The sequence below is a fragment of the Crocuta crocuta genome, unplaced genomic scaffold (genome assembly GCF_008692635.1).
Source record: "Crocuta crocuta isolate KB4526 unplaced genomic scaffold, BGI_CrCroc_1.0 scaffold218, whole genome shotgun sequence".
Lineage (NCBI taxonomy): Eukaryota > Metazoa > Chordata > Mammalia > Carnivora > Hyaenidae > Crocuta > Crocuta crocuta.
Genome location: NW_027533170.1, coordinates 9,835,031 through 9,851,684, shown reverse-complemented (window position 1 = coordinate 9,851,684; position 16,654 = coordinate 9,835,031). Strand labels below are relative to the sequence as shown.

The 16,654-nt window shown below is 37.8% G+C and overlaps 1 pseudogene; it reads right to left on the bottom strand.

The window, feature by feature from the left end:
- Positions 1-10,365: 10,365 nt before the first annotated feature.
- On the bottom strand, positions 10,366-13,834 carry LOC144216890 (interferon-gamma-inducible GTPase 10-like; annotated as a pseudogene).
- Positions 13,835-16,654: the final 2,820 nt, after the last annotated feature.

Below are 16,654 nucleotides of genomic sequence, written 5' to 3'. Positions count from 1 at the left end.
CTCAGGAATACAAGGTAGAAGTACATTTTTAAAGTTAATGGATGACAAACTTGAAATTAAGGAAATATTACTAACATTAACATAAGAGATTAGCATAAGATAAATAGTATTAATGGAATGAGGCCTTTGATAGGAAGTAATTAATGATTTCACACAGAAATTAATCATGAAAAGGTGATATTTCCTTAAGGACTGACAGGAATTTGAAAATTGATCAAATACCTTTTCTTTGTGTAGTACTGAATACTTAGAATACCTTTTTTAAACTTTGTTTTAGGTTTCATAGACTTTGTATAGATAAGTAGTTTTTTCATTTTTTTTTCTTTGTCTAATAGATAGTTGCCATCCTCTAGAATCCACTGGTATGTATGTTCCCATGAGGGCAAGGATTTTTTTTGGTTTCGTTTTATTTTGTTTCAAGTGTTTTGTTTTCTAATGTTTCCCCATCACCTAAAATAAGAGTCAAGAAATTTTTTCTATGAAAATCAGATAATAAATATTTTCACCTTATTAGCATATGTTTTGTCATAACTGTTCAAGTAGGATTGTAATTGGCTGTTGTTTATTTGAATAAAAGCAATTATTTTTTGTATGTTGATTTTATAACCAGAAATAAACTAAAATTCTGTATCATTTGTAACAGATTTTTTATTCATTCTGTTCGGTTTTCTACCAAAAGATATCATATTATCCATGAATAATGATAACTTGATCTCCTCCTTTCCAATTTTTATGCCTTTTGATATATTTCTCTAGCCTAATTGTTTTGGATTAAATTTTTGAATTAAATAATAATGGTAATAAAAACTAAAAAAATCTCAATTGAAGCAAAAAAAGCATTTGACGATATTAACAGCCTTTTAATGATAATAGTGTTTTGCAAATTATGCTTAGAAGGAAGGGAACTCAATATAATAAAAGCCATATAGGACAAGCCCACAACTAGCTTTATACTCAACAGAGAAAATACAAAATCCTATAATACCAGGAGCAAGACAAAGATGCCTACTAACACCAATTCTATTCAAAACAGTACTGGAAGTTCTGGCCATAGCAATCAGGCAAGAAGTTATACCAGGCATCCAAATTACAAAGGAAGAAGTAAACCCTAAAAGGACCACCAAAAACTATTAGAACCAATACACAAATTTAGTAAAGTTTCAATATACAAAATGAGTATACAAAAATCTGTTGCATTTAAGTACACTAAAAATGAATTGATTGAAAGACAAATTAAGAACACAATCCCAATTATAATTGTGTCCAAAAAAATACCATTTTTTTAAATGTTTTATTTATTTCTAGAAGAGACAGAGAGAGAGCATGAGCAGGGGAGGGNAAAAATACCATTCTTAAAACACACACACACACAAACACACACACACACAAACACATACACTGGATTATTACTGAGCCACACAAAGAAGGATATCTTGCCATTTGAACAACATGGATGTACCTAAAGGGTAAAGTGAAATAAATCAGTTAGAGGAAAACAAACACCATATGATTTCACTCATATGTGGAATTAAACAAAGAAAACAAACCAAAAAAATAAATATATTTTAGAAAAGAGAAATTCCTAAATATAGAAAACAACTATTGGTTGCCAGAAGGCAGATGAGTTCCGTGATTGGTAAAATAGGTAAAGAAGAGTAGGAGGATACCTATGGTGGAGAGTACTGAGAAATGAATAGAATTGTTGACTCATTATATTGTACACTTGAAACTAATATAACACCGTATGTTAATTACACTTCAATATAAATATCATACATCTGTTACAGTAGCAAAAGGTATTGGGTTTCTTTTTAAAAAAAAAAAAAAAGAACAAAACAGCTAGAAAAAATTTTAACCAAGAAGGTGAAAGACATGTCCAGTGAAAACTCTAAGACATTGATGTAAGAAAGTGAAGAAAACACAAATAAATGTAACATATTCTGTGCTCATGCATTTAAAGAATGATATTGTTAAAGTGTCCATACTACCCAAAGCAATCTACAGGTTCAATTCAATACTAGCATTTTCTGCAGAATCAGAACAAATGATCCTAAGATTTGTAAGAGACCACATAAGAACTTGAGTAGTGAAAGCAATCTGGACAAAGAATGAACTGGAGACATCACAATTCCTGATTTCAAACTATATTACAAAGCTGTAGTAATCAACACAGTATGGTATTGGCATAATGGGAGACACATAGACCTATGGAATATAATAAAGTACCCAGAAATAAACCCAAGTATATATAGGCAATTTATTTATGACAAAGGAGAGGAAAGTATACAATGGAGTAAAGATGATCTTTTAATAATTGAATAGCATTAAGTAAATAAAATACTTAGGCATAAACAACAAAAAATTAGTAGGAGCTATATACTGAAAATTACAAACCACTGATGAAAATATAAAAGAAGATTCAAATACAAGGAAATCCTATAGATGTTCATCAATAATGTGATGAGATCAATTTTCTCCAATGTGATCTATATATTATAAACAGTCCCAATCAGAGTCCCATTAAATTTTGTTCAGAGATATAAAGAAGCTAATTCTACAATTGTATAGGAAAGGAAAGGAAAACAGAATAGACAAAGGAATTTAAAAAAAGAAAAAGTTTGAAGGCTCACACCTTATTCTTACTCTATTCTAACATGTATAAAAAATCTCTGTAATTGGAACATTGTGTTATTGAATAAAATATAGATATACACATCAATGTAACAGAATAGAGAGGACAGAAATTGACTTGAATGTGATCAAACCATTTTTGACAACTTGCTGCAGCAAGTCGAATGGAGAAAGGAATTTGTTTAAAAATTTTTGCTGGAACAAGTGGACACCAATGTGTGCCTGAAGAAAAAGAATGTACGAATTGGCCCATAGACAGGAAAAAGGTATCCAGTAAAAGGGGAAAGTAAGGGAAATGATGGTAAATCTTGCCTCACAGGTGTGCCTGCATTCCATTCCCTATACATACCAGGGAAAGAAATTTTATAATGACAATTTATCTCTCTCAAGTTAATTTACCTGTGGTGTGTCTCCTAATAATTCCAGTCTCTTCATGGTGCACTTTCACTGTACCATATTTCTTTTATGTAAATGTTAAATTGCCTTTATTTAAGACTTTCTATCACAAAGTTCTTGAGTGAGTGAGTCACTCCCTATTCTGAAGATAAAGGGAAATTCTTCGGAGTGATTTGCCAAAAGTCCCATAGCTAGAAATTAGCATAACTATGTTCTCTGTTCACCCTCAGACAAATATCCACCTGTCCACACAGCATCTCTGCTCTAAGTTCACATACCTCAAGTTGTTTCTGAGTTCTTGATTCTTAACTCCTCTCTTCACCCTTACCCCCAGGGGTACTCCCCTATAGTCTTCCTCATCTCCTTGAATAACATTTCTCTTTGCTCAATTGCTCAGGAAAAACCCAGCAGGATTTTTATATCCCACCTCTTATATCTTCCCCCAGCTAGTCAAGAAGTCTGGCAGGTCTGTTTCAAAATGCATCATGAATCCAATCTCTTCTCACATCCTCTGTCTCTCTTGCTCTTGCCCAATCTACCACCATCTCTCACTTGAACAACTACATAAGCACCATTAGGTTCATTGGACCTGCCCAACTGGCCCCTATTATTATCTACCGCCAAACCCCTTCCAAAGCCTAAATTAGGGCATGTTCTCCCTTCAGTGGTTTCCATCACAATTAGAATAAATTTTGAGGCAAATACCATGCCTTCCAGTGTCCTACATCATTTGATCCCAGGTTACTTCTAAGCTTTTTTTTATCACTCTCCCATTGTGCACACTACTGCATTCTGCACTCTAGGACCACCACCCCCAGCCAGTCAATGGACATGGCAAGCTCCTTGAATTCTCATGGCCTTAGCATTTGCTGTTCACTCCACCTGGAACACTAATCCTCCATATATGTACATTTTTTGTCTCTGCTCAACTGTCTTCCCTGACCATCAATTTGAAATACCCTTCCTTTCCACATACACTGCTTTACTCTTCTTCATACCAGCACAACTTGACTCTATGTCATCTTTTCATTTCTCCACTATTCCTTATATTTCACCCCTCTCAAGTAAAGCTCAGTGTGGGCAGGGCCTTTGTTCCACTTAATCTCTGCAATATCCTTACTGCTCATTTGTCTTTTATGGGTTTTTAAATTTTATTTTTGAGAGTCAGAGAGATACAGCATGAGCAGGGGAGGGTCAGAGAGATACAGAATCCGAAGACAAGCTCCAGGGTCTGAGCTAGCTGTTAGTACAAAGCCTGATGCAGGGCTCGAACCCACGAACTGTGAGATCATGACCTGAGCCAAAGTCGATGCTTAACCAACTGAGCCACCCAGGCGCCCCGCTTACTACTCATTTGGAAAAGACTCAGATAGTGGCTCAAGGCTCCTGAAGGAGCCCAGAATCTATATGTTGTGACTTTTCAATTAGTGCTAAATGGGAAAGTGAAAAAGTGAATGAATGAAGAGGACTGGATTGTGAGCCAAAGCCCTTGACCATAACAATCTCAACATATTGGCCCTTCATAAGCTTTCTATTCTTGATTGTGTAGATATTCTAACTTTTCTCAGATTAGTATACTCTTGAGGTTTATTGTGGGTTTTATTTTTGTTTTTGACAAATTCTTACTGTTCTCAGGGAAGCACCTAGGCTGTGCAGCATCTAAGCTGAAGTTAAGGTATTCAGTACATTTTGATCCAAATAGGTACCTTCAAATGTGAATAGGGGTTTAAATGTGGCTTTAGTTTGGATGCTCAAACAAAAAGTCAAAAATAAAGTCTGGAATCTAACATCATCTCTCCCATTACCCAGGTCTGTGACTTTAAGTAAATGACTCAACAATCTGCGCTGTATTTGAAAACAGTGGGTGATATTTTGTCAAATATTTTTTCTGCATCTATTGCCATGTCTACATCTATTGCCAGGATCATATGGTTCTTATTCAGCATGCATTCTTGATAAAAATCCTCAACAAATACAGATAGATGGGATATGTGTTAATATCATAAAGCCCATATATGAAAGACCCACACTAATATTATCTTCATTGGGGAAAAACTGAGACCCTTTCCCCTTTAGTCAGGAAGAAGACAAGGATGCACACTCTCACCAGTACTATTTAATATAGTACTGGAAGTCTTAGTCTCAATAATCAGACAACAAAATGAAATAAAAGGCACACAAATTGGCAAAGAAGAAGTCAAACTTTCATATTGGCAGATGACATGATATTCTATGTCATGAAAACCCAGGAGGCACCACCAAAAAGTTGCTAGAACTAAGACATGAATTCAGCAAAGTCACAGGATATGAATTCAATATACATAACTCTGCACAGGCTTTGTTTTTGTTTTTGTTTTGATTGACAAATTCTTGTTGTTTTCAGGAACGAATATAAGAATACATTTCTGTTTTTCCCCCTTTTTTCATGCAATAATTAACTCAACTTAATATCAGTGCTTTAAGTTACATAAAGAGGCTGAAATTTTACAATTAAGCCAATAATACTATAAAATATAATAACTGTTGAAATAAAGTTTGTTAGAATAATCATTCAGTTTGATTAAACACAAATTTGTATTGTTCATGATCTTTTCTTTTTGAGTAGATAATCTATTTATTTAAATTCAAGTTAGTTAACACAGTGTGGTTTCAGAAATAGAGCCCAGTGATTCATCACTTACCCACAACACCCAGTGCTCATCGCAGCAAATGCCCTCCTTAATGCCAATCACCCATTTAGCCCCTTCCCTCACCCACCTCGCCTGAAGAAACCCTGTTTGTTCTCTGTATTTATGAGCCTCCTATGATTTGCCTCCCTCTCTCTTTTTATTTAATTTTTCCTCCCTTTCCTCTACATCCATCTGTTTTGTTTCCTAAATTCCACATATGAGTGAAATTATGACATTTGTCTTTCTCTGACTGGATTATTTCACTTAGCATAATATGCTCTAGTTCAATTCACATCGTTGCAAATGGCAAAATTTCATTCTTTCTGATGGCCAAGTAGTATTTCCTTACACACACACACACACACACACACACACACACGCACACGCACACCACATCTTCTTTATCCATTCATCAGTCAGTAGACATTTGGGCTCTTTCCATAATTTGGCTATTGTTGCAAATGCTGCTATAAATTTGTGGATGCATGTCTCCCTTCTAATCAGTACTCCTGTATCCTTTGGATAAATACCTAGTAGTGCAATGGCTGGGCATAGGGTAGTTTTAATTTTTTGAGAAACACCTATACTGTTTTCCACAGTGGCTGCACCAGTTTGCATTCTCACCAACTGTGCAAAAGTGTTCCCCTTTTTCCACATCCTCATCAACATCTGTTGTTTCCAGAGTTTTTAATTTTAGCCATTCTCACATTCAAGTATGAGGCAGTATCTCATTGTAGTTTTGATCTGTATTTCTCTGGTGATGAGAAATGTTGAACATGTTTTTATGTGTCTGTTTGCCACCTAGATGTCTTCTTAAGAAAAGTGTCTATTCATGTCTTTTTCCCATTTCTTCACTGGATTGTTTTTGGGGTGTTGAGTTTGATATGTTCTTTAAGCTGTAATCAGCAAGACAACATGGTACTGGCACAAAAATAGACACACAGAGCAAGCAATAGAACAGAATAAAGAACCCAGAAATGGATCCACAACTAAATGGTCTTTGAAAAATAAGGAAAGAGTATCCAATGAAAAAAAATACAGTCTCTTAACCAAATACAGTGCTAGAAAAACTGGACAGTGACATGCAGCAGATTGAAAGTGGACTACTTTCTTACACCATACACAAAAGTAAATTCAACATGGATGAAACACCTAAATGTGATACCTGAAACCATAAAAATTCTACAGGAGAACACAGGCAGCAACTTCTTTAACCTTGGCCACAGCAACTTCTTACTAGACATGTCTCCGGAAGCAAGGGAAACAAAAAAGGGAACATGAACTACTGGGACCTCATCAAGTTAAAAGCTTCTGCACACCAAAGGAAGCAATCAGCTGCACTAAAGAGCAACTGACTGAATGGGAGAAGATATTTCCAAATCACATATCTGATAAAGGGTTAGTATCCAAAATCTATAAAGAACTTTTCAAACTCAACACCCAAAAACAAAGAATCCAGTGAAGAAATGGGAGAGGATATGAACAGACACTTTTGCAAAGAAGACATCCAGATGGCTACCACTCACATAAAAAGATGCTCAATATCACTCATCATTCGGGAAATACAAATCAAAGCCATGGTGAGATACTACCTCACACCCGTCAGAACACAAGAAACAAGTGTTGACAAGGATATTGAGAAAGGGGAATTTTCTTTCACTACTGGTGAGAATGCAAACCGGTACAGCCACTGTGGAAAACAGTATGAAGATTCCTCATAAAACTAAAAATAGACCCACTCTATGATCCAGCAATTGCACTATTAGGTATTTACACAATAGATCAAAAAATACAGATATGAAGTGGTCCATGCACCCCAATGTTTATGACAACACTAGAAACAACAGCCAAATTATGGAAAGAGCCCAAATGTCTATCAAATGATGAATGGAGAAAGAAGAGGTGGTATATATAATACAATGGAATATTACTCAGGCATCAAAAAAATGGAATCTTGTCATGTACAACAACATGGATGGAGCTGGAGTATATTATGTTAAGGGAAGCAGTCAATCAGAAAAAGACAAATTTCATATGATTTCACTTATAAGGAATTTATGAAACAAAACAGATGAACATATATGAAGGGAGAGAGAGAAGAAAGGGAAACAGACCATAAGAGTTTTAACAATAGCGAACAAACTGAGGGTTGATGTTGGAAGGTGGTAGGAGATGGCCTAACTAGGTAGTGAGAATGTCACTTGTGATGAGCACTGGGCCTTGTATGTAAAGGATGAGTCACTGAATTCTGCTTCTGTAGCCAATATTACACTATTTATTAACTACCTAAAATATAAATTTAAAAAAGGAAAAAGTGGGTGTAAAATTTCCACATTTCAGCGTGTAATGAGAGTCATCATGATAGCATTACCTTGGCCCTCAATTATCTTTCAATAATAGGTCTCTGTCACTATAATTATACAAGACAAAAGGTTTCCCAAAACAGATTACTAAAGTTTACCTCCTTCTTTCTTGATGATGACTCCCAAAAAGTGATTTCAACTCTCCCTTGTTATATTGACTAAGGAATGCTGCAGTAAGAGACAGAAGCTCAGCTGAGCTGGGAGCTGAACTTTTCACATTACCTTTTCCAATGATGTCCTATTTCAGAGAACCAATAAGTCATCCCATGCCTTCTGAACTGGACAGAAATAAGGAAAGGGTCTGTTTTACCACTAACCCAGCTGGTGAGAAGACTGAAGGAAGAATGCCTTCAGACAAAAGCACTGAGAACAGCGGTGAGGGGTTTCCTTTCTCACCAACACCAATTCTCTGGTGGTTCAAGTCACTATTCAGAAAGTTACATCATGAAAGGGAGTTTTGTGTCCAAGGGGAGGTCTTATGGGGAACAAAAGTGTTAAAGCAAAGGGAGATGGTAGTGAGGGCTGCTGAATGACAGCACCCACCCCAAATGCCCATAGTGATTGCTCCTATTACAGTACCTTCTGGAGGAGCTTCAAAAGCCCACTCAGATGGAGACTGACTGATTCTTGAAAGCTAACATAATAAAGACCCAAAATTTCTCACAATCATCGATCAGCTGAGTTCACACGTCTTGGTGTACAGATACCTCACAGGTCTTCCCTTCAGACCCTAATACCTCTGTACCTTCTTAACAACCCCCTCTTTCACACTTTGCACTGCCAGAGGAATCTTTTGGGCCTTTCATAAATCCCAGCCAGACACATGAACACTTGTTCACCTTGGACGAGGCTGATAAAATCAAAGCACTAAAACTTGTTCCCCTATCTCCACCTTCTTCTGACTTCTTTCTTCCCACAGGGAAAGATCCATTTGCCTCACTCGTGTGGAAATGAGGGAACTTTAGACAAAACCCCACAGATTTAAGTATTTGCTAACTCTTGTCTTATAACAAATGTCTTCCCAAAGGGGCCAATACTCAGACTTACCAGATTTGCCTTTTGCTGCCTTAATAGAAGGCCACGGAACTGGAAGGAAAAGTCCCATGGATCGTGAAAAGGTCATGACTTCTAGAGGAGGCAAAGGTTGTGTAAGTCCTAGTGCTGGCCACATCTGGTTGATAAGATGAAAAAGGATTTCCTTCGTGTCCGTGCTTTTTATAAGGATAGATGAGATCTGGTGGCAAGATGACAAGCAGCCTGGATCCTGTGTGTGTAAATTCTGCCCTGGGCATGCATATCAAAATCTAAGGAAGAAAAAATTTAAATGCAATGTGGCCATTCATGAGGGTCAAGAGTTCCTTCTCTTTGAATATTTCACATATCTCTTATGGATGAGGTAGCACAACCCATCACTTTCTTTCTCCTTTACTGACTCCCTTGTGTCCTACAGAAGACTTTTTCTGATCAGTGGTGGAGCAAGGAGTGATCAAAGGATTGTGTGCTTTCCTCTATGTCTGTGCCAATCACTCTCTGGGGAGACCTGTCAGAGTAGTGGAGGATCTGAAGGATAGCTCCCTCCCCCATGTATACCTCTTACACCCTACAGCATCTACCTTATACCAGTGATGGGGGAAAAAAGTAGAAAAAGTCTCAATTACAGTGACAGCAAGAATAACAGTCCTTGAATCTGAGGCAGGTATTGTTCATGTTTGCCAGGTCCTGTTATAGACTGATGTAGAAATTTGAGTGGAAAGAAAAAACAGTATTCTTCTAATTTGTCTAGTTAAATTCATCTTTGCTTTGCAGTCTCCTTCCTAATACACCTTCAGTCTCTCTTATCTCACGTCCCTCATTGTATGCTGTTTACTTGTCTTTTGGCCCATCTAGTATTGATGAAGCCTTGGAAATGTAAACCTTGACTTTGTTCCTTTCACCCTGTTCTCCTGCATTATTTGGAAATACGACATCATATAACATTTCCCAAATCCTCTTTCAACTACCTCTTCCCTGCTGTAGTGCCTGAGTACATAATAAATTATTCATCTAGACATGTTCCCATTATCGTGGGTTTTCATTAGTTTTGTGATGACTGGGGAAAGTCTTTCATGAAAATCTAATGGACAATAGTTATCTTGATTGTTACCAAGTGATTATTATCCAAGTAAATCAAGCTAATGATAACTACCTAATAATACATGAAGATTAATGAAAAGTATGGGGTGCATTTCTGTCACAATTTAAGCAAAATAGTGCAGGAAGTGAAGAGGGAGTCAATGGTCAAATCCTTTCCACATAGCAGTGGAATATCAATGTGGAGTAATAATTTTTCTCCAGTGGAGTGACATTCTCTCCACTTTAGTGAAGATTTGGCCTTGGTGGTGGGTGGAAGATGACCCAAACTCCACAGACAGAACACAAGACCTGAGACCCATTTGTAATGCAGTTAGGCATTTTGACACATCTCTGTGACAGCTGCTTTGATTTAAGCTTTCTAAAGACTTATGCAAGAGAATTTTGGCAACATCAGACATTGTACTGATGAACCTATAATGTAGAAGTAGATTTTCAGAAACTAGAAGTGGGTACATGGGAGACATCCATTTATTGATCAATAGCATTCAGTACATTTCATGACCTTGACTGCTATTCTGTCACCCTTCACAAGTAACCATAAATTCAGTGATTTAATGACACTCTTGATCTCTTCCACAAACATACCCAGGTTGTTGGCAATCTCTTTGGCTGACTTCTCATCCAGACCAAAACGGCTTTGATATAGGTTCAAGCACACTTCTCCTGCTGGAGCAAGTCAAAGTTGCTGAAGCAGGACATGAACGGGATGAAATTGAAAGCAGATGATTTCAGGGAATCCAGGGAGATCTTTTCTTTTAATAAAGCTCTCTTTATCTCAGTGGAAACATAGACAAACTGGGCAACAAGAGGACAAAGATGTAGTGTTTATGAACAGAAAGCTCCTTCAGCAGTATCTCCTCCAGTCTTGGGAAATCAAGAAGATGCATGGCTCTGACACTCTGATGCTGCTGAAATTAGCCAGGCAGTTGTCTCATATCTGCTGAAGCACTGTCCCTTTTGAAGGACCTCGGTTTGATTTCGTCTTCATATATAAATTATTGTCCACCTTGGTTCTAACAAAGTAGAAACTCTTGCCTGTATCCTTGATTTTTTGAGGCCAGCTAAGAATCCTTGAAGTTAAGCCATGAGGAAGAAATGATGATGAAGAAGTAATGGTTAGCAAATATCACTATTTCTAGATTTTATGTGGAGGGATTGGATGTTTCACCTCAAGGCAAGTGCCAGAAGGTCACTTTGGGATGTTTTGGGTATTGATTGTGTGTTTTTTTCATGATAGTCTCCACAACTTCAACACTAGCAGATCCTTCCTTTTCATGAGTAAGTATTTTCATTGACTAGATAAAACTGGACTTCCAAGTTCCAGATTCTCCAATTATAGCCACATCTAGGTAAGCATTCTCTGCTTTTAAAAGGGATTTCTGAATTATGTCAGCTGCATCTTTTACCTTGTCCTCTTGAACAGCTGCTTGAATTCTAGCATGGCTTTCTGAAGAGAGGAACCCCTTGCACTACTGATTAATGTGGTGATATAGTTAAAGGAAAACTTATAGAGAGGGGCAAGGATGAATGCAGAAAAGGAAGTGAGATGATGGAATCAGAAATTGAAATGAAGGTCCAGAAAGATATAGGTAGGACTCAGCTAAAGAATTCAGACAGCTTCTGAAATCTGGAGAAGACAAAGAAATGATCTGTCTGGATCCTCTGGAAGGATTCAGTCCTAATGACACCTTTGATTTTAGCTCCTTTAAGATTCATTATGCACAACTCTCTTCTAGATATATACATGAATAAATCTGGGTTGTTGTCTTTAAGCTAGTAATGTATTAATAGGATATTCAGCAATGAGAAACTGATGCAGACAGTCTACATTTGCTTGACACCTCAATACAAAGCCCAAAGCTTTCCCATTCTGTAGGAAGAATCAGTCAGGAAGAACATTGGTAAGCACAGAAGAATTGCAGAAATACTTCACTTTCCTTACACTGCAGCAAATAGGGGCAGGACTTGTCTTGTGGGGGAGGCAGGAGCCAGAGAAAAGCCTGCCAGGATATATGTTCTATAAAGATAGCCAAGCACATAGTCTTTATGGTAATAATTTCTCCATGGCAGCTTAATGTCCATCTACTTTGTCTCGTGGAAGAATTTGAGTAGGAGTTAGTTCATGTGACAAGAAGTGGCAGAGGAATTAAATAAGAGTTCTGATTTTCCTACTTTAGTTTTGCAGTTTTAAACATAGGGTAAAATCATGGCAATTCGTGGAAATCATTAGCACATTATTGATTGGGCCTTTTATAATTCACTATGAGTGAGGGAACTGTGATTTTAAAAATTCTGGTACCCATAAGGCTGTCTCAGGGACTACCAGTGATCATACCAGTAGGAGCATGCTCAATGCTCACCCCTACACTACATGTCTCACAAGGACAGTTGTCAAAAGAGGGAAAATCATGACCCTCAAACACATATAATAAGAATATGTGTTAAGCATTTTATTTAACTCATTGCTAATCAAGGAAGGAAGCAGATGATATTACTAGTTTAATGGAGAATCTCAAAGAAGAGATATTTATAGCTCAAAGATATGGAAATGCATTTTAAAATGGAGTAAGAGTGCCATATTCTAAGGAGATGGTGGGAAGCCATTTGCATCTCCACAGACAGATTTTATCTATTTAACTGGTATAGACTGAATGTGTCCTCCACAAAATTCATAGATGAAGTGCAAGCTCAAAGTGGTGATACTAATAGATTTTTGGACAGTGCCATATTGCAGAATGGATTGGTGCCACTTAAGAGACCCTAGAGAGCTAGCTCACTCCTTCTATCATGTGGAGTGACAGGAAGAATGTTCACCTTTGAAGTGGGCTCTCATCGAACACTGAATCTACTAGTGTTTTGACCTGGGTCTTCCTAATATTTGGAAATAGGAAATATGAGTAATAAATGTGTGCTCATAAGCCACCCAGTTTGTGGTATTTTGTTATAGCCTGAATAGAAGAAATATATACACAACAAGAGATATATTTTCCATTGCTATCAGTTACAAAACTCATAGAGTTTTGTAATGGTTGTAAGGTATTGAAAGGAAAGTTGCATTAAAACACAGCATAGTTTCCCACAGGAGATGTGCAGTAAATATTATCCTTACCCCAAATTTTTTTACAATGATCTAATTAGAAGAAGAAGAAGAAGAAGAAGAAGAAGAAGAAGAAGAAGAAGAAGAAGAAAAGGAGGCAGGTTCAAACAAAGGCTCTCTATTCTCCAAAGAGTGGCATGAGCAGCTGGATGAAATCTTTGCTCTCTACTATCCAGCCCTACCCCTCAACCCTCCAGGCACAAAGCCAATATTCCTTCATTGCAGATGCAGTTTGCTCATTCAGCAGCTGTGTAGAGAAAAATGGTTTCAGATGTCAGAGACCATGAATATTTCCTCTGACACAGCAGAAAATTCTGTGTATAGTGAAGTGCTCTCTGAAGCCCCTGGCACAGGAACACTCCACAGACCTGTCCTCCCTGAGAAATGCAGCCACTGAGGGCTCCTAAGGTCACTGCAGTAAGCAAGGGGCTGGAGAGCTCCTGTCCTGCCTGGGCAAAAACAACAGGAAGGATGCCAGCCTCTGACTTGAGCCACCCCCTCAAGAAAATTTGGCTGATAGTTGAAGGCCCACATTTACAGGACATGAAAGTGAAACCATCATTTCTCCACAGAACAAGCAGTTCCAGGAAAAGAAACAGAAGAGTGTTGTGACTTCAGGGGACTCAGGGAGTAGGAGAATAGCAGAGAGACACTAGGAGCCATGACAGTCAGGTCTCAATGACCTCTGTGAGGTCAAGACTCCCATGGGAGCATTGAGGACAGGGAGGAAGTCTGCAAGTGAGTTTCCAAAACTTCCAGTGAATGAGAAATGCATTTCCCATCAGAAAGGAGAGGGACTATAACATTTCTCTGTGTATCTGTTTCTTTCATTTTTAGAAGCCCTGTTGCTGGCTGCCACATTGTCACCTTGTGCATGCATGACCTTGCATGTCATAAGGTCACATCTCACGAACAACAAAAACTAATAGGAGGGGCTCTGGGGAAATTTGGCAAGACAGCCAGGAGAAGAATGCAGAGAGGGAGAAAGGAGCCTGGATTCTACAATTCATATGAACAATCAAGAGCAAAATACCAAAGTTTCTTTAGAAGAAGAACATGGGATGACTTGCTGTATCAGGTAAGACTTATTTCATGCTCCAGTATATAAGTAGTAGTTGGATGCTGGCACAGGGATAGACTATCTGACCCACAGAAAGGAACACAAGCCCTGTATAGGATTCAGGCATGTGTGGAATTCTGTTGCATGGGAAAAGTGTAGGAGATGTCAGTGGGGGTATGAAGAACTACTTAGTAAGTGAAGCTGACAAACCATTTCTCCATATGGACAGGGGTTACTGTCCATCACTTAGAATAATCAACTCCAGATGGATTAAAGACCAAAATTTCAAATGAACACTAGAACAAAATATAGCTCTTCCTAGAAAAATATTTCTTAAACAAGATGATACCTGTATAAAGGTACCCAGATGACAGCTGCATAAAAGAGACTGACCAAATTGACACCTTTGACTGTATTAAAAAGAAAAGCTTCTCTTCATGAAAATATATGTGAAAATAAAGTTTAAAAATTTCCACAGATCTCGAGAAGATACTTGCACAAATGTAGTCAACTAAGGATCAATGGGAAGAAAAATATTTTAAAAATTCCAGAAGTCACTAAGAAAAATGAAACAATCCAGTATGGAAGTGGGCAAAAGACATGAACAGAACTTTTTCAGAAAAAGAAACATGTTTGTGCAAAAAAAAAAACCCAAAACAAAACAGATAAAGTACCACAGATTAACTACTAATGAGGCAAATGCACATCTGTGCACTATGAAATGAAATGTAAATTAATTCAATTGGAAAATTTTAAAAGTTAGATAAAATCAGGTATTGGCAAGATTGATATAATCTCTGAAACCGGCTACTGGGAATGTAATTCAGTACAATCACTTTGAAGAAACAATATCACTGAATCTTATAAATTGTACCCCATGTGCCTCAGAACTCAGGTTTCTACTCCCAAGGATACAGAAGAGTCACTCTGAAAAATTGTGCAGGAGACATGTGGACATGTGCTCCTAGCAGCAGTCTTAACTGTGAAAAAAGAGAGGATAGCCATTGACAGAGAACAGATTGAGCTACACAGAACTGAAAGGAATGAACCATACTTATACAGAAAGGAATTAATCTTTTAGCATAGTGTTGAAAATAAATACCAAGAACCAGTAAAATACCCCTTAAATACAGCTTAAGAAATAGGCNGAAAGAAAGAAATAGGCATGCCTGGTTGGCTCAGCTAGTTAAGCGTCTGATTCTAGATTTCAGCTCAGGTCATGATCTCATGGTTGTGAGATCAAGCCCCTCTTTGGGACCCTCACTGGGTCCCTCATTGGGCTCTATGCTGGGCAATGGAGCTGGCTTAGGATCCTCTCTCTTTCTCCCTATGCCCTTTTCTCATGCTCTCTCTCTCTCTCTCAAAAAAGAAAAAGAAAGTCATATATTCTTTAGGTATGTATATGTAAGTGATAATACAATAAAAGAAAGGAATCATAAATGTGTACTTTATGAAATTGTTACCTGAGGCCTATGGACAGAACTGGAGTGAATAGGAGCAAAGAAAGAAAGATAAATTGTTAAGAATGTTCTATTTCTTGGGATGATTGTTCAGTGTGTAGGTGATCATTGTATTACACAAGAAAGTAGAAGATTTTTAGAAAGTAAAAGATTTTTAAAAAGAGAAACATTTCAATTATTTTCAGAGTGTTGCTATATATATTCATTTGTGTGTAGTCAGTCATGAGTCTCCCTCCTGCCATTGCCATATTTTGAGGACATCAGAGAAATATTCTCTATCTGACATAGAGAGACAATCAGTGGTATGATGGTAGAAAGACTGAGAATCATTCAGGGAGGAAGCAAGGGGACAAGATAGACTGAATTTCCAGGTAAAAACAACTGCAGGAAAAAGATGCAAGCTCACACATGAGCTTGACAACTAGCTGTGGCTGCAGATGAACACACACAAATAGCCAATTACAGCTCTCAGTAGTAAGGTAAAAAATACCTCCAAGACCCAGGTACCCTGGCAGAAATGGGGATCTTTGGGGGCGCCTGGGTGGCTCAGTCGGTTAAGCGTCCGACTTCAGCTCAGGTCATAATCTCACGGTTCATGGGTTCGAGCCCCGCGTCGGACTCTGTGCTGACAGCTCAGAGCCTGGAGCCTGTCTTCAGATTCTGTGTCTCCCTCTCTCTCTGACCCTCTCCTGCTCATGTTGTCTCTATCTCTCTCTCAAAAGTAAATAAAACATTAAAAAAAGAAAAAAGAAATGGGGATCTTTGTTGTGGTTAATAAAAAGCTCCCACTCAGGGACTCCTCAAGGCTGGTCTGCTCCCCAGTGATGTGAGAGAATCACTCTGGG